This window comes from Ambystoma mexicanum, chromosome 6q, assembly GCF_040938575.1.
Source record: "Ambystoma mexicanum isolate Mex_15411 chromosome 6q, UKY_AmexF1_1, whole genome shotgun sequence".
NCBI classification, from domain to species: domain Eukaryota; kingdom Metazoa; phylum Chordata; class Amphibia; order Caudata; family Ambystomatidae; genus Ambystoma; species Ambystoma mexicanum.
In genome coordinates this window covers 398,519,232-398,539,398 of record NC_090937.1, presented here as the reverse complement: position 1 = coordinate 398,539,398, position 20,167 = coordinate 398,519,232, and the positions used below count along the sequence as shown (strand labels likewise).

General features: G+C 48.9%; 1 long non-coding RNA gene across 1 annotated transcript in view; it reads left to right on the top strand.

The window, feature by feature from the left end:
- LOC138516073 (uncharacterized) overlaps positions 1 to 20,167 on the top strand; it is a 47,934-nt gene that overhangs the window by 14,678 nt on the left and 13,089 nt on the right. Inside the window, exon 4 of the long non-coding RNA XR_011282220.1 lies at positions 14,151 to 14,246. This is a non-coding gene — a long non-coding RNA (uncharacterized lncRNA). The remainder of the gene's footprint in view (positions 1 to 14,150; positions 14,247 to 20,167) is intronic.

Below are 20,167 nucleotides of genomic sequence, written 5' to 3'. Positions count from 1 at the left end.
AGCACCGTCTCAGGCCACCTCCCCCTCACCCGTTTCATGAGCCTGGTGTAAGTTATATATTGGCCTCTATGCACCCCTGTCTCTTCCTGCAACCTCTGAAATTCTAATGCCTCCCCTTCCTGCCATATATCCCCGAGGGTGGCCAAGCCCACCGGTTCACAGTATCTGCGTACTACCTCAAGCAATTGAGAGTCGTTCCCACATAGCGCCACCAGCGGGACCTGCTGAGAGAGTGGATCTGGATCACCCACCGTTCTCTATGTTCTGCGCCAGACATCCCAGCCCAGCTTCAATAGTCTCCCTCTTCCCACCATTTTACTCTTTTGTAGCCACACCGTCTCTCTCAAAAAGTATGGAGCCGAGTCACCCTGCAAAAGCCTAGCCTCTGCCGAGTCCTCTGCCAACAAACACCTGGCCACAAACAACAGCTGCCCCGCCAGATAATAAAGTTCAAAGTTAAGCAGGTTTATGCCCCCGTCACACAAGTTCTGTAGTTTCCACAGGGCCACTCTATTCCTGGAGCTGCCCCATATGAAGGCCCTGCACATACCATGAAGTCTCACGAAAAAGCTTCTGGGAATCAAATACGGGACATTCACAAAAAAATGCAAGAGTCTGGCAAAACCACCATTTTGAGCAGGGCTGCTCTCCCCATCATGGATAGGGGTAATCTAGACCAGAACACCATGCTATTCTTAACTCCCTCGATCGCTTTCTCTGTATTATGTTTGTGCTCTGTCTCTATCGTATGATAAATGTTTACTCCCAGATACCTGAATGTCACATTCTGCCAGGGTATTTGCATGTCAAAACCAATACGAGAGGAAAGTGTGTCAACACTCTCCCCCGAACCACAGAAGCCGAATGAAGTCGACCCTCCACCCGTGGTGGGCACAGACACCTGATATATATATATATATACACAGGATACCACGTGGCAGCCAATGTGGGGGGAAGAGGGTTAGGAAGAGGTTGTGGAGGGGGAGGGGAATGTTAGGGAAATCGGATAGAGGGTTAAGGAACACCTAAGTTGGACAGGATGAGGGACGTAACCAGGAAAAAACCCTACCCTGCCTAACATGAGATAAAGTACCAAGGAGTCTAAAGTAAATACAGGTCAACAGTAATGTCCACTTATTACTGGACACTACTGGACAATTACTAACGTCCCAGCACCTCTTAGTACCTTCTTGCTACAGGTACTCTTAATGCTCTTGTTACATGAAATACAGATTATGCAAGCACGAAATGAAACAAAGTCATGGGAGAGTATCCCAACATGAAGAACATAACACATGGCCCTATGGGCAAGCAGTAGCACATGGACACACATAAAACATACATGACCCAGTGGTCTGAGTAACAACATTAAACATAGCACTGTGTTTCAAAGAACCCACACGGTGTAACTAGTCCATGACCCTAGCACTCAAACGTGTAGACTGTCCTTTTTGTCAGGTTAATGCCCTCACACATACACAACACCAAGAGTCCCTGTTAAATCATTGTGAGTGGCAATTGCGGAGTTCATTGCTGCCAAAATGCAAGTACACAACAAAGAAAAAACCCAACCAGCACTTATCGGAATGTCTGGGAAGCTCGGAAGCCTTCCCAGACGTTAGCTGATGACGCCGTAATAGCAGCGCGAGTCAGACCTCCGCCCCCTCATGTTCCGTGCCGCGTTCAGGAAAAAATGCAGAGCGGCATGGAAACAGCGCGTAGCCTCGGTACATTGCTCTTCCTTAGTTCAAGTTGCTGCTTGGCCCAGCAAGCGGGCGTTATTCCGCAAGATCCTCTGACATGGCTTCGCCTCCAAACACAAAATAAGCCACACCTGCCGTGCGCCGTTGAGCCCTAATAAGCTGTTACTAATTACAGACAGCTGGCTCAATGCGCGTACGGCCAGAACTACACAATTCCCCAAGGCTGCTGGGTAATGTAGTGTTTTGTCCTATTTATGTCTTTTAAGCGTTCTGAGGACCCTGACACCTTTTCCTCCTCCACCACACCACATTCCTGACATTGCAGGAGAGGCAGCCTCTCCAATGGGACACTCTTATACCTTCCCAAGGGGAACAAACTAGATTTCCCGGGGTTCACCGATATGCCCGAGAGGGTGGCATAACGATCCATCACCTCCAACACATATTGCAGGTTCTCCTCCGGGTAGCGCAAATAGAGGAGCATGTCATCTGCATACAGCAATATCAGGTGTATACCTCTTATCGTACGAATCCTCACCTCCCCGTATTGTTTTCACAGGCATATTGCCAACGGCTCTAATGCCAGAATGTATAACATGGGTGACCAGGGGCATCCCTGTCTGGTCCCCCTGCTGAGTTGCCATTTATCTGAAATTGTGGATCCCGTTTTAACTCTCGCTATCGGGGTACTATATAACATCAGGACCCACCTGATATATCGAGGTCCCATTCCGTATCCTTTCAGGGTCGCTTTCAACCATGGCCACCGCACCGAATCAAAGGCTTTAACCGCGTCTAGCGACACGATAGCCAACTCGCCCGTGTCTTCCTTGGTGTAATCAATGATATGATGCAGCCTCCTATGGTTGTCTGTGATATTCCTGCCGGGGACATAGCCCGTCTGGTCTGGGTGTATCAATTTGCCAATTACCCTCTTTAGCCTATTGGCTAGCACTGCCGTAAGTATTTTACTGTCCTGATTGAGCATGGACAAGGGTCTATAGGACCCACACTCTACGGCAGGCTTGCCTGGTTTCAGGAGTGGGATGATCACTGCCTCGCGGAGGGACGGCGGCAGTTCCCCCCGCTCATAGGCTTCATTAAAAGTAGCTCCTGCTTATATGTCTTATAAAACTCGCTAGGCAACCCATCCGACCCGGACACCTTACATGTGGGCAGATGTTGGATCACCACTTCCAGTTCGTCCGGGGTAATGGGGGCATCCAAATCCGCGCGTTCTAGGTCATCCAGGGTAGGCAGCCCTATATCCTGTGTTGTTTCCAGTATGACTCGACTCATATCCTCCCCTGTGTCCTCATATAATCATCTATAATACTTGAGGAACTCCTCATTTACCCCCTTCTGAGTATTACGGATTTGACCTTCCACATCCCTGATCTCTATGATCACCAAGCGGGGGGGTCTCCTTCTTGTACAACCAGGCCAGCAATCTAACCGCCTTATCCACCCCTGCATGTAGCCTCTCAGTGTATTTCTTGTAATTTAATTTACATAATCTGTCCCAGAGTCCACTGCAGGTTCACTGTAAGTCCTTTATCTTGGCACTGTTCTTACGGGTGGTCTCCTCATTTTGTGTAAGACCCTCCAGCTCTCTTTCTGTTTCCTGAAGTTCCCGTTCAATGCCCCCTTGGAGCCCTTTCGATTTTGATATAGCTACCCCCCGCACCACCACCTTAAAGGCCTCCCATACTGTTCCCACAGAGCGTACACTGCACATGTTAATTTCAAAATATTCCTCAATGGCCTCCCTCAGGTCCTCTCGGAACCCTGAATCTTGTAATGCCTCAGTTCTGAGCCTCCATGTCAGGATACGAGCTCTGGGTTTTGATGTCGCCACTCTATGACCAAAGGCGAATGTTCGGATAGTACCCGGGCCTTGTATTCCGCTCCCACCATTTCTCCCACTATCTCAGCAGCAGCAAACACATAATCCAGCTTTGTGTGCAAGTCATGTGGTGCTGCGTAGTGCGAATATTGCCTATCCATTGGATACAGCCTTCTCGACACATCCTCTAGGCCTAGGTCTTTCAACATTGTTCCCAGCGCTTTAGCTGCTGGCGCCAGCTTCCCTGATTTGTCATCTGACCTATCTATTCTAGGGTTCAGGGTACAATTATAGTCCCCTCCCCACACCATCGTGCCACCCACCAGGGGGCTAATCTTGCTGTAAAGGGACCTAAAATAAGCCGCTGTATCATGGTTAGGGGCGTACAAATGTATGATATGCACTTCTCTGTTCTCCAGGAGTCCCGTAACCACCAGCATTCCGACTGTCTGTCCCGTTTTCCACGTCAGGGTGATGTTGATCGTGCCCAAGAACTGGCTGGTGATGATTGTACCTTGATAGCTGGTGTCACCCCTGCTATTTGTGAACAAGTATGGAGCGAGGAGTGTAGTCGAGATCCGGTATTGATTGGTATCAGGGCTGCACTTAAAACCGGTGTCCGTGATGAGGAGTTGTCAAGGTTGTATAGTCATGTGTGGCCAGAATTATCCGAAGGTCCTTGGGGTATCGCCCGGGGTTTGAGACTGATTTCACCAGAGTCACTCAAGGGCAGGCTTGTAGACCTGGCTCGTGAGGGACACTTAGGGAGGTCTATGACCAAAAGGAGGCTCAGGGAAGTGTATTGGTGGCCCAGAATGGATGATGATGTTGAACGCGTTGTTAAGGATTGCGCAGCGTGCTCAGCTAGTGATAAGAGCAAGGTGACTGCTACCCAACCCATCTACCCTGTGGAGGTGCCTAAGGATGTGTGGTCCAAGGTGGCTGTGCATATAATGGGGCCCATAAACTCTTTGGGTGGTGGTTTGAAGTTCATTGTAGTGATGGTGGATTATACCTCCAGGTGGGTGGAGGCCAAGGCTCTGTCCTCTGCGACGACTGAGAAGGTGGTGGAGTTCCTTTCAGCAGTGTTCGATAGAGAGTGTGTTCCTGCTGGTGTGGTCACGGACAATGGCCCTCAGTTTATATCGAGTGTTATGCAGGAGTTTTTCACTAATTTAGGAATTCGCCACCATAGGGTGTTCCTGTATAATCCTGAAGCCAACGGATTGGTGGAGCGTATGAACCGCTTCGTGAAGGGTGCCATACAGTTAGCCCTCGCTAATGGTTTGCCATGGTGCAGTGTAGTTTCTGAAGCACTTAAAGCTTACAGGCTGAACCCTTCGCCTTTTACAGGTTTATCCCTGTTCGAGCTAATGAGGGGCAGGAAGCCGGGCTCTAAATTGAGGGTTCCTGCTCTCGGTGTGGGTGGTCAGTCACAGGTGGACATGCAAGAAGTTCTGAATAGAGTGCGTTGTAAACAGGTGGCGTTTGGTCAGGAGCAACTAAAAGTCAGCAAAGTTACGCAAGTGAAAGTTGGGGATCGGGTTGTTGTGAAAAACCCAATGTTTGTTGCTAACGGTTTGAGTAAATACATGCAGCCGCGTGTGGTGACCAAAACGGGACATGGTTACGTAAGGCTGGACGATGGTTCTAGATGGAGCTTGAGACGTGTTGTTGTCGTGGAAAAGGATGGTGTTGTCATGGGAGAGGAAAAATCCTCGGGTGCTAGTGGCATGTTATTCGGCGATGGCGGTGATGTGTGTTTGGACGGGGGTTTTCATGAGGTGCTACCTCCGGTTACTCTCAGCCTGAGTGTTGATAGTACTACGGAAGATATGAGTGCGCAGCGTGGGGGTCAAAAGGGTACTGAATTGACATCCACGAGTCCAGTGAATTCTGCCTCGACTTTGAGTGCTACGGAGGCAACGGTACTGACCCCTAGAGACCCTGACTCTGGGTCTGGGACTCGTAAGATTAACCCGGTTAGGGTGAGGAGGTTTCCCTCCAAGTGCAATGAGTTTATCCTAGGTCCCATTACACGTTGATTTCCTGGGTGGTTTGTGCTTCCACCAGTTTATCCTTCCCCTGTGCCTTCTCCTTCTTTCCTTCCTTCCTTTCTTCTTTCCTTGGGTTGTGTGTGTGGTTGCGTGTATGTTTGGGTTGAGTGTGTAAGGGGGGGAGAAGTGTTGTAAGTAGCTCATGTATGCTAGCGTGGAATTCTACATGTAGAATTCCACGCTCCAGGTTCCAATATTGTTTACCTTCGTTGTGAGTTCTACTGGTCACTTGAAGGGGTTGATGTGGGAGCTGGAGCACGGCTGGCTACAGGTTGACCTGAATAGATGTAATATTGATCCACTCGCAGTGTATGACTCGTTATTACACAACACAAAGGTTACATACCGAGGGAAATGCGGGAGAGCAGGCTGCCTTATATAAAGAGGTGGCGGAGCACTGTTTGGCCCACTGCATATTCTTTGTTAGTATCTTCTGTCAGGCAGTAATGCTTGGCAAACGTGTGCAGAGTGTTCCAGGTAGCGGCTCTGCATATGTCCTTCAATGCTACCCCTACTTGAAACGCTACTGAAGCTACTCTCCCTCTGGTGGAGTGAGCCAAAGGAGGCTTGGTGAGGGGGTCGCCTTTAGACTGATGACAGTGGGTGATACACTGAGAAACCCAACATGCCAGACTTTGTTTTGAGTTAGTGCTTGCAGAAAAAGCAATGAACAATCTGTTGGAGGAGCAGAACTCCTTAGTTCTCTGTAAGTAAAACTTTAGAACCATTGCCACATCTATAGAATGCAGAGTTCTCTCTGCATCAGAGGTGTGTTTCTGGGAAAAAAGTTGGGAGGACAATGCGCTCCGTGAGTGTCATCTCTGACAAGACCTTAGGAAGGAATTTAGGGTGTGTTCTCAGAATGACGCGGTCCTTATCGAACAAGGTAAAAGGAGGTTCTGATGATGAGGCTTGCAACTCACTGAACCTCCTGGCCGATGTGATGGCTATCAAGGAAGCCCTTTTCCAGGTTAAAAATGTTATGTCACATCTATGAATGGGCTCATATGGAGGTTCCATGAGAGCTGTCAGTACCGCGTTTAGGCTCCAGGCTGGGACCTATGTTGGCATAGGTGGGTAAGTACGCATCAACCCTTTCAGGAAGATCTTGACAGCCGGCTGAGTGAGTAATGACTGTTTATCTGGATTCGTCGTACATGCCGCTATGGCCGAAAGATGAACCTTGATAGAGGATAGAGAAAGTCCTGCCTTAGCCAAATACAATAAGTAAGGCAGCACTTGCTCGACCAATGCAGTGAGTGGGTTCTTTGATGATGTTTCGCACCACTTGGAGAAATAAGTCAATTGTCGGATATAGGTGATCCGAGTAGAAGGAATCCTCAAAGCCTTGATAATATCCCAGAAATCTGCAGTAAGATTCAGATTCATTAGCTTTCGCGGCTCAGGAACCAAGCCTTGAGAGACAGGATTGCTGGGTCGTGGTGGAGGACCTTGCGGTTCTGTTGTGTCAAAAGATACTGATGAGCTTTGAGATGTATCGGGGGCCAACGGGATAGGCGCTGCTGGGTTGAGTACCAGATCCGCCAAGCCCACTCCGGTGCAATCAGGATCATTTAGGAGTTATGTTCCTTCAGTCTGTGAAGCACTCTCGCTATGAGAGGGTCGGAGGCAAGGCATAAAAGAATTTCCGTGTCCAATCCACTGAGAATGCATCTCCTATTGACAGATGCTCTGGGTACCTGGAGGTGAATTTGTGGCATTTCGTGTTGGCCTTGGTGGCAAAGAGATCGATCTGTGGATGACCCCATTCTGAAAATATTTGTTGGACTTCTCTTTCGTCTAGTTCCCACTTGTGAGATGTCATGTAATCCCTGCTTAGCTTGTCCGCTAGTATATTGTCCACTCCCGGAAGATATTCTGCCTTGATTTGGACTCTGTGATGCAAGGCCCATGCCCATAGCAGTTGAGCTTCTTGTGACAAAATCTCTGACCTCGTGCCTCCTTGTTTGTTTGTTTAATGCATGAAGGTTGTGTTGTCTGTCTGTCTGGTCACCACCTGCCCGGCTAATACCGGAAGGAAGGCTTTCAGTGCCCAAAGAATATCCCTGAACTCTAGAACATTGATGTGCAGTTGGGATTCCTGGGCAGACCAAGTGCCCTTGGTTTGGAGGTCCGCTAGGTGCGCCCCCCAGCCCGACAGAGATGCATCTGTCCTGATGAGAAGGAAAGATGTTGGGGCCTGCAATGGCATTCCCTGTAACAGGTTTTGTGGTGTATTCCACCATTGAAGTGCCTTGTGTAATGTCGCTGGTAGCTGGACGGTATCCTCCCATGAACCAAGTGCTTGTTTCCATTGGCGGTCCATGGTCTCCTGAATTGGTCTCATGCGAAGTCTGCAATTTGGTATGAGAAATATACATGAGGACATCATGCACAGGAGAGATTTGAAAGAGCGTACCGTAGTTGCCACTTTCTCTAGGAACCATGAGGTCAAGTGGAGAATAGCTGCAATTCTGTCTGCCGATGGCCTTACCCTGCGAAAGCTGGTGTCGAAGTCCGCACCCAAGAAGAGTACTGTCTTGCTGGGCACTGGGCAGGATTTTGCTTTGTTGATTGAAAACCCTAACCCCTTTAAGAGGTTTATTGTTCTCAAAACCGCAAAGCGTGTGAGTTTCAATGAGCTTGACCTTATCAACCAGTCGTCCAAATATGGGAAGACTTCCGTTCCTGTCCTTCTGAGTTTTGCCGCTACAGGTGCCAGACACTTGGTAAAAACTCTTGGTGCTGACTTTAGCCTGAAAGGGAGAACGCGGAATTGAAAATGTAAGTACCCTATTGTGAACCTGAGGAACTGGCTGTGGGCAGGATGAATGGGAATGTGGAAGTAGGCGTTTTCCAAGTCTAGAGTGGCCAGGAAGTCGTGCCTGTTTAGCCAAGGTAGGACGCTTTGCAAGGATGTCATCTTGAATTTGATGTGCTTGAGCACAAGGAATTGAAAATGTAACTACCCTATTGTGAACCTGAGGAACTTTCTGTGGGCAGGATGAATGGGAATGTTGAAGTAGGCGTCTTCCAAGTCTAGAGTGGCCAGGAAGTTGTGCCTGTTTAGCCAGGGTAGGACGCTTTGCAAGGATGTCATCTTGAATTTGATGTGCCTCCATTGACCGTTTTTCTTTTTGATCAGAAAGAAATAGGAGTAGAAACCTCTTCCCTTCTGTTGGTCTGGGACCAGTTCTTTAGTTCTTTAGCTGCTTTTTGCAGCAATTTGTGAATTTCGGACATGACATGTCTTAACAGATGTACTTTGCGAGGGGTGGGAGCAAAGGATTGAGGTTGATCCATAAATTCTATGGTGTGACCCTCGCGGATCACTTGCAACACCCACTTGTCCGATGTTATTGTTTGCCAACGTTGAAAAAATCGGCTTACTCTTCCCCCCACCGGGGTGTGACATTGAGGGGGAAGACATGATCTGTCAATTCTGTTTGCTCTGGTTTTTGCCCTGGGTAGAGCCACGCCTTCCCCTCTGTGAGTACCTGCTAGAGGATTGGTGGTATCTGTTGTCCTGGAAGGTGTTTCCCTGCGTCTTTTGGCAAAAGGAGGGACGATTAAAGCCTCTGTATTTGGAGGATGAACCTCGAAAGGGACGAAAAGATCTACAGTCTTTGTCCTTGTCTTTAAGAGAACTGATGGCTCGAGCTGTGTCCATGTCCGTCTTTATTCCCTTGAGGTGGTCATCGATCTTTTTCCCAAATATGTCTTGCCCATCGAAGGGGATGTCCAATATTTGTGCTTGGACGGCTGGTCTGAAATTCTTAGCTTTCATCCAGGCTTACCCTCAGTACAGTACCGTGGGCCATTTGTCTGAAGCCTGATTCAGCCACATCTACTGCTGTGTCGATCATATGATCTGAGGTAGAATCTCCGTCCGCTATGATTGTTCTGGCTTCTTTCTGGAGATCTGCTGGTAAATGTTTGGCCAGTTTAGATATATGAAGCCATAGCTCGCGGTCAAACCGAGCTGTCATGGCTACTGAATTTCCCGCTCTGATGGTAAGAGTGGCTGACGAGGATACCTTCCTGCCAATGGCATCTAACTTACGCCCTTCCTTGTCTGGAGGGGCTGATAAAGGTGATGCAGGGTTGGCCAACTTCTTTCTGGCTGCCACCATGATGACAGAATCTGGTTTAGTATGTCCCCTTAGACAAACTGGTGCTGTGTCAAGAGCTTTGTATTTCTTTTCAGGTCTTGAAACCAGAGCAGGAGTGGATAAGGGCATAGCCAATATCTTAGATCCAGAGTCCCATATGGTATCAAGAAGAGGAATGGTAGTGACTGTTCTTGTACGTTTGTCCCTGTGCTCATAAAGCACTGACTTTTTCTCTTCTGATGCGAATTGTAATTTGAATAGCTCTGCAGCTTTGGCGATTATGGTATAAAACTAGACCAAATAGTCCGGTGGTGAAGAGTCTCCTGGAGGGTCTTTCTTTCTAGATTTTTCAACAATGTAATCTTCCCATTCGCTATGAGTGTCAGGCTCATGCATAAGCTCCCCTTACTCGGGGTCTGAGAAATCCCTAAAAGGGTCCTCTTGTCAATCTGAGACCGATGCAGTTGATGGCACAATCGTCAGATCTCGAACAGGTGATCTTGGCCTAGGCGATGATCTTGGAGACGGGACCATTGTCGGTGAAGCACTGAGCGTCGAGCTCCTGCATCTGCGAGGAGGCTCAGGTGAATGTGTTCTTTTATGTGGTCTGCTCCTGGAAGGAGAATCTCTTGGTGTGCTATGTTGAGGCGAGATGTCCCTCTGTGGAGATCTTACTTCCTTCGGTATGGATGACCTATTCTTTTCCCTTTGACATCTGTTAAATTCGTCAATGATCCTTTGCATCGACTCCATGAGTGTTGGATCGTAAGGATTAGCTGGTTCCTCTGTAGTTGGAAACCAGGCAGGGCTGTGTTCCTTGGGGGTGAGAAAAGGTTGCTCATCAACGAATTCTGTGTCCGAAAACAACTCCTGAAGAATGATGTCAGGGAGTTCTGTCATCGCTCTTAACGGAGATAGTTGTGCTCCTATTAGTTCATGAGTCTCTGATATAGGAGGCACCGTTCCCATTGGTTTGGTGGGACTGCTTTCATTGGATGGCGTAACAGTGGCGTCTGCGGAAGGTGTTTTGGGTTTTGTTTTTTCCGTAGACGAAGACGTTGATGGTGCCGTCGACGGCATCATTGCATGCTTCGTGGACGATGTCTTCGTGGACGATGACTTCGTTGACGGGTGACGGTGCTTATCCGTCGACGTGAGCTTCGTGGACGAGAGATTCATGGATGAGTGATGGGATTCCTTCGTTGACGATTGCTTTGTGGATGCTGATTTCGATGACGAGGATTTGGTCGTCGATGACGAGTTTTGAAGATTTAGGTTTTGTCGACGACTTGGTCGTCCATGGGACTCTATCACTATTGCTGCTCGTAGACGACGTTTCCGTAGACGATCCCCCCGCCCCCCGTGTTTTTTAAAACACCTCATTACCTTTGGAGGTGGTTCTTTCTTTAGGATGCTGTTTCTTTTGGTCTCCAGAACCCAAAGGGTGTGTGAGAGAAGTTAATTCCACCTTCCTCTTACTTTTATGAGAGGGAGAAGTACTCCTTTCCACTGAAGAGGCCCTTCCTTTTGATGTTTGCCTCTCAGATGGTTTGCTAGAATATACAGGAGCTGTCTTCACAGATTCTTCGTCAGAAGATAGACCTTTGGTTTATAAATGTAAAAGACGTCTTCTGTGTCTGTCCTGCAGGGTTTTATTGGAGAAAGTCCTGCAAATGTCACATTTACTGATTTCATGAGGATACAGGTAGTAGATGCATTGCTCGTGAGGATCCTTCATGTAGACAAGCTTCTTCATGCGCCTTGTGCAGTCCCTGAACAGGGAAGGCTTTTTTGCAGTTTGATGTTCAGCCATAGTTTGAGGAGAATTTCACTCGACGAACTTAAGGTGAGAACAAATGTTTTCTGAGTCCAGAAACACAGAGCAGATATAACTTCATCAGGAGATCACAATAGGGTATTTTTTTGAGAATATAATATATCTAACAAAGAGAAAAGATTTCGAAAAGCTCAGCGAGCTGGAGGATTCCCTCTGTCTGTTAGGCTGCAGTGAAAAATCTGAAGATGGCTGACTGGGGCGGAGCTTAAGCCCAGCCACCTCATTGGTTGGGACCATAAAGGACCAAAGTGAGGTGGAGGGATTACACAAGTGAATGGCTTATAGTCTATAATGGGCAATCTACACTCATATTTCTATGGAAATAATGTATATATTTAAATGTTTTAGTAATGATTTAAATCATTGAGGATTCCCAGTCTGATGATGGGGAATATTCAAGCATGTGAATCTATATCTATGAAAGCTCCAATGCTGGAGAATATTAAAGTACAGTGAGTTGGCAATTGTAAGTCTAGTTTTGATAAAGGCTCAAGACCGAAACACGTGTTAACCTAAGGACATCCTATCCAATATACACTATCATATGCAAGGTCTTACTCGCATATATCAATAAATACGTAAGTCTAAAACGACTTCTTGTCAATTCAATTTGTTTTTTTTGTTTTGGCACAATTTGAAGAATACAACTTCATTTAATTTGCTAAGAAGGAGGGGGCAATACTTCTGGGTATTCACAACTTTGACAGACATCAATTACAAATTGCTAGTGTCCAAGTCGCTGAGTGACTTTCTTAATACCCCAAGGCTTTATGTTACTTGTTGTATTTGAATGTATTGCATACCTGTGCTTCTTATATATGTCACGTGTTTCATTTTAATGTATTGCATGTCCCTTGGTGCATTTTAATGTACAGCATGACTTCTCATTTCCACAAATGTATTTCATTGTATGTGACCGCACTGGTCCAGACACAGGGGATTGCTGCATTTCAATGTATGAATGAAAAGTGTTCACACCCCAGGCCAAGCTAACAGCTGCCAGTTTTATGGCCAGTGAAGATGAACTCTTCTCTTCCCCAGTCCCTGCATGTGTACCCAGCTGTCCCCTGTGATCACCTCCTCCCCTTTCTGTCACTTGGACTTTCCTGCTCCCCCAAGGGGGCCTGCCCATGCTCTGTGATTCCCACCCTTTCTTCCATGGACTCATGAGAACAGCTGTTACCTTCATCCCCCTTCCTGGGACAGCTGTAGAGGAGGGGGCTGTGCATCCACAATTGTGTCTACCTTGGGATGTTTTCCCACCAGTCCTGTCCCTGCCCCCTTCATCATTGGTCCCTCTAACTCCTTCATGGGACATCTGTGTTCATCATGAGGAGGGGACTGTGCCTGCATGTGTCAGCCTACCCCCACCCCCTCTGTGAATTCCAACCCTTTTTCTGCACTGGACCCTGGTACCTCCTTCCCCTTTCTGGCACTTGGACAGCTGTGTTCATCATGGCCCTGCCCCCTTCCTCCTGGGATCCGGTGGACGGGCTCTGCAGGGGTGGGGCAACAGCTTTATAAGTGGACAGAGAACCAGAGCCGGGTCTCTTTTTAGGCTGCAGTGCTGGACGCGTATGTGGAGCAGGGTAGCTACATAGACCCAAGCAGGTACACTTCTCCCAATCTGGTTTACTCCCTTACCATCTTCTTGTGCCCCTTCCTCACCAATCTGCTCTCCTATGCCCTTGCCCCCCTCTCTATCTCTCTGTCTATATTTCTCCCTTTCTCTGTCTCTCTCTCTCTCCCTTTCTCTGTCTAGCTCTCTCCCTCTCTCTGTCTATCTCTCCTGCTCTCTCTGTCCAGGTCTCCTTCTCTGTGTGTGCCCCACACTCTCTCTGTGCCCTGCACTCTCTCTGTACCCCTCACTCACTTTCATTGCTCTCACTCTCTATCACTCTATGTGCCCCTCAAACTCTCTGTGTGCCCCTCGCTCTCCCTGCCCCTCACTCTGTTAGTCTCTGTGCCCCACACTAACTCTCTGTGCCCTCACTCTCTATCACTATCTGTGCCCCCCACTCTCCCTCTGTGCCCCTCACTCACCCTCACTCTCCTTCTGGGTGTACCTAGCCAGTACCCCTCTCATCAATGCCCCTCATTGTGCCCGCAGACCAGTGCGTACCAACATCCATGTCTAGTGTGCCTAACTTACTCTGCTGGCAATGAGCCTACTTCCCTGCCTGTAATAAATGTGTTTCCTGATTTCTGCAAAGGTGTTGGTGCCTTCATTTGTGTTGTCACTTTCTTGGGTAGCCTGCCTGTTATTGCCAGAGGGGTGACCCAGCCCGTATACAGAACGCACACCTCACCGAGGTCTGTTAATTCCCATTCCCAAAACTGTGGCTCTGCCTGGGGTTTCCACCACACGGCTTTGCCCATTTTGGCCTGCCTTCCACTTCCACAGTTTTCTGGTGCCTGACCGATCCAGAACCCGGTTCAAGGTCCCTGATCACATAAAGAGAGCCTTAACGTCTGCACCTTCTCTGACTAAACTCACCCCTGTTCTGCAGCCTGCACTCCACTCCTCTGTCGATTTTCTGCCTTCAGCAACAGCAATTTCTATCCACGTGGATTCTAACTTTTCCCCTCTTTCAGAATCTAGGGAGCAGTCCCAGAGAAGAGGCGTTCCGGCCCTGAGAGCTGCCTGCTATGCCTCTGCGTGGCTGCCTGGCTAACAGATCAAGTATTAAGGTAAGAACTGAAATATCAGACACACGCATTGACCTTGCCAGCTTGTAGCTTGTGGGGAGGTCTCCTAGTCTGTGAGGGGGGTGGGAACACTGAGGGCACTCCAACAGCGGCAAGGCGCTAGCACATTGCCACTGTCAGAGGAGGACTTGCACACCCACAGAACAACACAGAATTGTACTGGCAAATTGTAGGGTGCACCTTTAGGGATAATCTATCCGACTAGCCATAGTCTACAGATTTCCATCCCTAATTTAATCTTGTGTTCGGTTTTAACCCTGCGAGATCCTCTGGAGATCGGGGTCACCTACCCCTTGACAAACTCAGCTTCTAGCACCATACTGGAGGGTGAACAAGGGTAGCTGTGGCTCATTGCTCACCTTAGGAACCAGTTTGCATCGTGCCTCACTTTAGCGCGCTACCTGTCATTTAATTCACTTTACTAGTACCAGTAAGTCCTTCTGTAGATACCTTTTGTTGAGTGTGTGTGGCGTGTGCCCTGATATCCTTCAGTTTGCTTGTATGGTTGGCTGGAGCCCTCACCCAGGGGTGAGGTCGCATCTTTATGGTAGGTCCACCCGCAGATACCTCTCTGGAGTATACACTTGGCAACCTTCATTTTGATTGTCTGGGCGGCTGGGGCCCTCACCTCACTGAAGCGCCTAATTCAGTTTACTAGTACCAGAGCTACCTAGTTTGTACCAAACTCATCTCCTGGATACTCACTAGGTGTGAACAAGGCTAGTAGACGTCCCAACCTCACCCACTTACCCATTTTGATTATGTCCATATCCTGGTCGTGACAGCCGTGTATTTATTTAGGACCTTGAGAGTGGGCCTCTGGAGATAGCTTTTGCCTGGAACTCTTTTGTGTGGAGTGCCTGACCTGCCTGCCGGAATCTGAGTAGTTTTCAAGGGATGCCTTGGAATTGTAGCTGTCACTCCATTTGGAAGTGGACCAGTAGCTTGGCATAACTTTGCCCCTGTCCTGCAACAGTTTATTACCCAACCACTTCCCTAGCAGAGCACATGTGAGTGTGCATCTGTGAGTGCATGTGAGCAATTGTGAGGGTGCTAGAGTAACCCTGGTTGACAGACTTGGATAGTAGGGGCTCAGTGGTGCTGACCTACGCCCCGTATATATTTAGTATTTGTCCTCAAGAAATGTTAGTTTGTGTATGACATTGTTTTTTTCTGCATCTGTCAGAATGGGAGTGAGCCTTTCCCTTGATTCACCCGTGGCCCTCATGTCTACTCTGCATGGTCCTGATATCTTCAGATGGATGCCAGTATGGCATAAACAGACCTAGTGCCAGAACCTACTGGCCTGACCCCAAGAAGGATCCCTTGATGAGACAGTAGCTGCGGTGCGTGAGGTTCTTAAAAGGGAGAAGGGAGCTCAGCAGTTAGGCAGTGGGAGGCCTATACGTTGTGGTCACAGCAAAATGTGTCTGTGACATGTCTCTGTGGCATAGAAGTGGATGAAACAACAAGTAACCTTAGAGAAAAAGATAGAACAGCATAATTTAGAGAAGATGACAAGAGACCCCAGTTAGAGGGATGACCCCTGCCTGCCTCAATGGCAGGGATAGAACCCCCTGCCATTGAGCAGTACCCCAAGAGGGCAGGGGATATAAGGTTAGCTTAGGATTTCCTGGCCCAAGCCCTGTCTTGCCTCAAAGTTAGGGAGGGCAATGTCATTAATTACCTGTTTGACAAAGCTAGGGATTCTGACACCAACTCTTCCTCCTCCTCAGATGAGGAAGAGGAAGAGAAGGGGATGGTGGCACCCATGAGGACTGTGGCTGCCCCTCAGGCGTTCATATCCCCAATGTTAGGAAGAGCCCTCAGGAATGTGTAGTGTTCCTGAGGGATGTGATAGTCACCTATGCCCCTTCTCTGGCTGACATGCGCCAGTTACTGAGGACACTCCTGTCCTCTGACCAGTTGGCCACCATTATGACCAAGGCTAACTGGACCATAGAAATTGACCTTCACAATCTGCCTGAGAAGACAGAATGCAACAGAGTGACTCCAGCCAATCCTGTCCTGTCCCAGAAGTTAGAAGAAACTGCAAATGAAATAGCAGAACTCTACCCTGCAGTCAACGATTTTGAAAGGATAAAATCCCATAAGCAGTATAAAAATGAGGATGTTGCTGAGTATCTTGAGAGGGTAAAACAGGTCTTCCAGCAATACTCTGGGATGGATGACCATGTTGAGACAGCTAAACCCCTGATCGGCACCCGGTTTGTAGAGGGTCTTCTGCCAAAGGCAAGCACAGACATCAAGAGGATGTGGGTGGCGGTGGGACAACATGTCATATTCAAGCATCTTGGCACAAGCAAGGCACTACGGCAGCCAATATAGGAAGGAGCAGGAGGACACTAAAGAGAAAATAATGCAGCTGAAGTTTGAAACTCTACAGTTGCAGGCTGACAGGAACGCTGCTGCTTTGCCTGCACCTCCACACCTGGATGAAACTGCCCTCCAGATGGTGCATGCACATTTTGGAGGCAAGTATGGGCTTCTATAGGGCAGCATGGATTCAGCAGGGGCAGGAGAGGAAGAGCAGAAATTATTCACCACTCCCAGGTGCCACTCTGAAACCCCCTGTACATGCTTCAGCCTGTCCCAGGCCGGTATCAATCCTCAGCCCAGTGTCCATCCCAGTTGGGTGGGCCCCCTCGTGCATCAGGACCAGTGTGCTTATTGTAAGGAATTGGGCCACTGGAAATACAACTGTCCTCAGCGGATTCAACATGAACACAGCCAGGCCGCAGCCCTCTCTGCTCAGGGCCAATAACAACTAGCTGCACCATACCCGCCTGGCCCTTTTGAGTTCCCCGATCAGCCCAGACCCCCAGATCAGAATGCTGGTTCTGGCCTAGCACCCCAGCCTGGAAAATGCCAGGGCAGAACCTAGATCAATTCCTCACATCCCCAGGCCAGCAGCAAAAACAGCGAGGGTGCTTCCTCTGGCACCGTGTTTCAACCCTGGTCCCAGTAGCCAGGACAGAGTCCATTCCAGTTTCCTGAAGCATGACATGACCTGGACTCGGACTGAGTACCCCTAGAACCCCGACTCCTCGCCCTAACCATCCCCAGTGGCCCCTATGCAATAGCCCAGGTAGGTAACAAGCACGCCAGGATGCTGGTGGACACAGAAGCCACCTCCAGCACACTGAGACTGGGGAGTTCCCAGATACCCCGGTGTCAGGCTGGCCAGGCACAGCTGTAAGAGTAGAGGGCATCCCCTCTAAGGTGCTTCTCATCTTGCCCACTAGGGTTTCTCTGAGTCCCCTGACTGGCACACAGGCATTCATGTTGAGCGCTTCCTCCCCTGAAAACCTGCTGGGGATGGATTTTCTGGGAAAGGTGGGTGCAGTGATCTTTTGCAAAAAGGGTCACGGTGCTCTCTACATTCCAGACAATCCTGATGAGTTCTTCATGGAGATGTGCAAAACCAGAGTCCAAATAGAGGCATTCAAAAATCACTGCCTTACCTTCCGTGTCATGGTTCTGACGGAGGTGGATGAGCAGAAGATAGCAGCAGTACCAGGTATCTGGTGGGCCACCCAGAGCACAGAAGTGGTGCTGATGAAATCTGCTCAGACCCTGCATGTTCAGGTGATCAGTGGGTCCTGCCTGCCCCGGATCCCCCAGTACCCTATGAAGCCAGATGCTGAAAGGGGACTGCTTCCTGTCATTAACGCCTTGTTAAGACAGGACATCCTAGCTGTGGCACGGTCCCCGGCTAATACCACCATCATGGCAGTGCAGAAGCCCAATTCTAACACCTATCACCTGGTTCAGGACCTCAGACCCATTAACCCTGTAGTGGACCCCCTGACGGCCATCACCCCAAATCCAACCACACTCTTAGCCGCCATCCCTTTGACTGCTTCCCACTTCACTGTCATCAACCTTTGCAGTGCCTTCTTCAGTGTCCCTCTGCACCCAGACTCCTGGCATCTTTTGCCCCTTTTCCTTTAGGGGCATCCAGATGATTTGGGAAAGAATGCCAATGGGGTATATCCATGCCCCAACAGTGTTCTCTCAAATTCTCCACCAGGACCTCTTGAGAAATAGGGCTACCCGGCTCCAGTGAGCTTTTGATCTACATGGATGACCTGCTGATCTGCTCTTCGACAGGGGACCCTTGACATGGTCCATCTATTCGCTGAGCTGGCTAGCAGGGGCCACAAGGCATCAAAGGCGAAGCTGCAGATCTGCAAAACTGGGTTGAAGTACCTGGGGCATACCATCAGTTAGGGTTGCAAGTCCCTGGATCCGGAGAGAGTGAAGGCTATCACAGCCCACCCTCCCCCAGTGACTCAGAGCAACCTGCGCGCCTTCCTAGGTGTAGTAGGATATTTCCAGCAGTGGATCTGTGATTATGCCATCTTAGTATGACCACTGCAGGAGGCAATCATGTTGTACCAGCTAGACCCTGTGCCTTGGACCCATGCGCAGAGGGAAGCCCTTAAATGAGTAAAAGCAGCCATGTGCAGTGCACCTGCATTGGGCCTGACTGACTACAACAAATGCTTCATCCTTTATTGTCATGAAAGGAAAGTGTGGAAATGGCTGTGTGTGACTTTCATGTTTCCCAAATGTATTTTCCACCTTGCACTGCATATGGCTGTATATTCAGTGTACTGTTTATGCTAGCTGTTTATTTCTGTCAGGTGCTTGCATGTTCCATGTGTGTATTGTGTCCTGTATATAACTATTCCATTAACAAGACTTCATTGTGATTGGTTTCAACATTGCCTGATCACTATATTTTGTACCTTTATAATCTTGTTTCTGGTACACTGGACACTGCTCACCTGGGGACTCCACTCACAGCCAGTAACAAAGGGATCACATTCCTCCCAAAGGCCTGGTCAACTCCCCTGTCGGAAAACCTGTTCAGCAGCCTCCTTGAGCCAGAAACCAGCCCCAGTGTAATCTGCCGCCTAGGTCTGAATCTTTACTCACCTTCCCTGAGACCCTCCTCCACTACTGTAAGAAACCTGTGGGTATTCTCCCAAGTAGACCTTGAGAATCCCTTATTCAGGTGGCCAAGGAAGGGCTGGCGCTCTCAGATCCCAACCCTAGGGGTGGACGAGCGAGGGAGGATCACCTGGGTAGCGGAGCCCAGGGTTATGCTCCGGGGAATGCCCCAGGTGAGACACAGTATTATACCGTGGAAGAGGGAGAGGAGGACGAAGTCTTTGAGGCTTTTGTAGGCCGGATTACATCAACCTCCTTTCCACCCAAAGAATCCCCTTTATCCAACGACCCCTCCATATCTGATACATCTCCTAGAAGCCCAAATCCTGTTGCGTTCGGAAACCACATCTCCCACAATCCCTGTTTTCCTATTTTCTACCCAAATACTCCCAATCATTCTAATCCTCGTCTCTCTGGTTATTATTTCCTGAATTCCCAATCTGCCTTTATAAACCACTACCGTTCCTACAATCGCCCTTATTCATCTTTCCAACCCTATAAACCTCACCTATCTGAGTTAGCCGACCACCCCTTTCCTTATGACAGCTTTTCCCCATCCTACCCCGTTGGATATCTAGAAACCCTACCCCCCACTTTTTCCAACACTACCACTTTCTTACACTGTGACAAACAACGAACTAATACTAAAGCTATTTACCTGACATGTCCCAACCCACGGGTCAGGCAGAGTCAGGCAATTGACAATAATCACACACATCTGACAGCCCTTTACTTTCCGCACAGGGATAAAAGGCGGAGCATGAAAGCACACTTCGATCAAAGGCGAATGCACGAGGAGACAGCGACACCAAACCGGCAGTTCAAACTGAGAAGAAAGGCGGTAAGACCTGGAAGGACGACGAAGGGGGAATTGCCCTTGCGCTTTTCAACTCCGACCTGCGAAGCCTCCGAAAGGCAAAGCA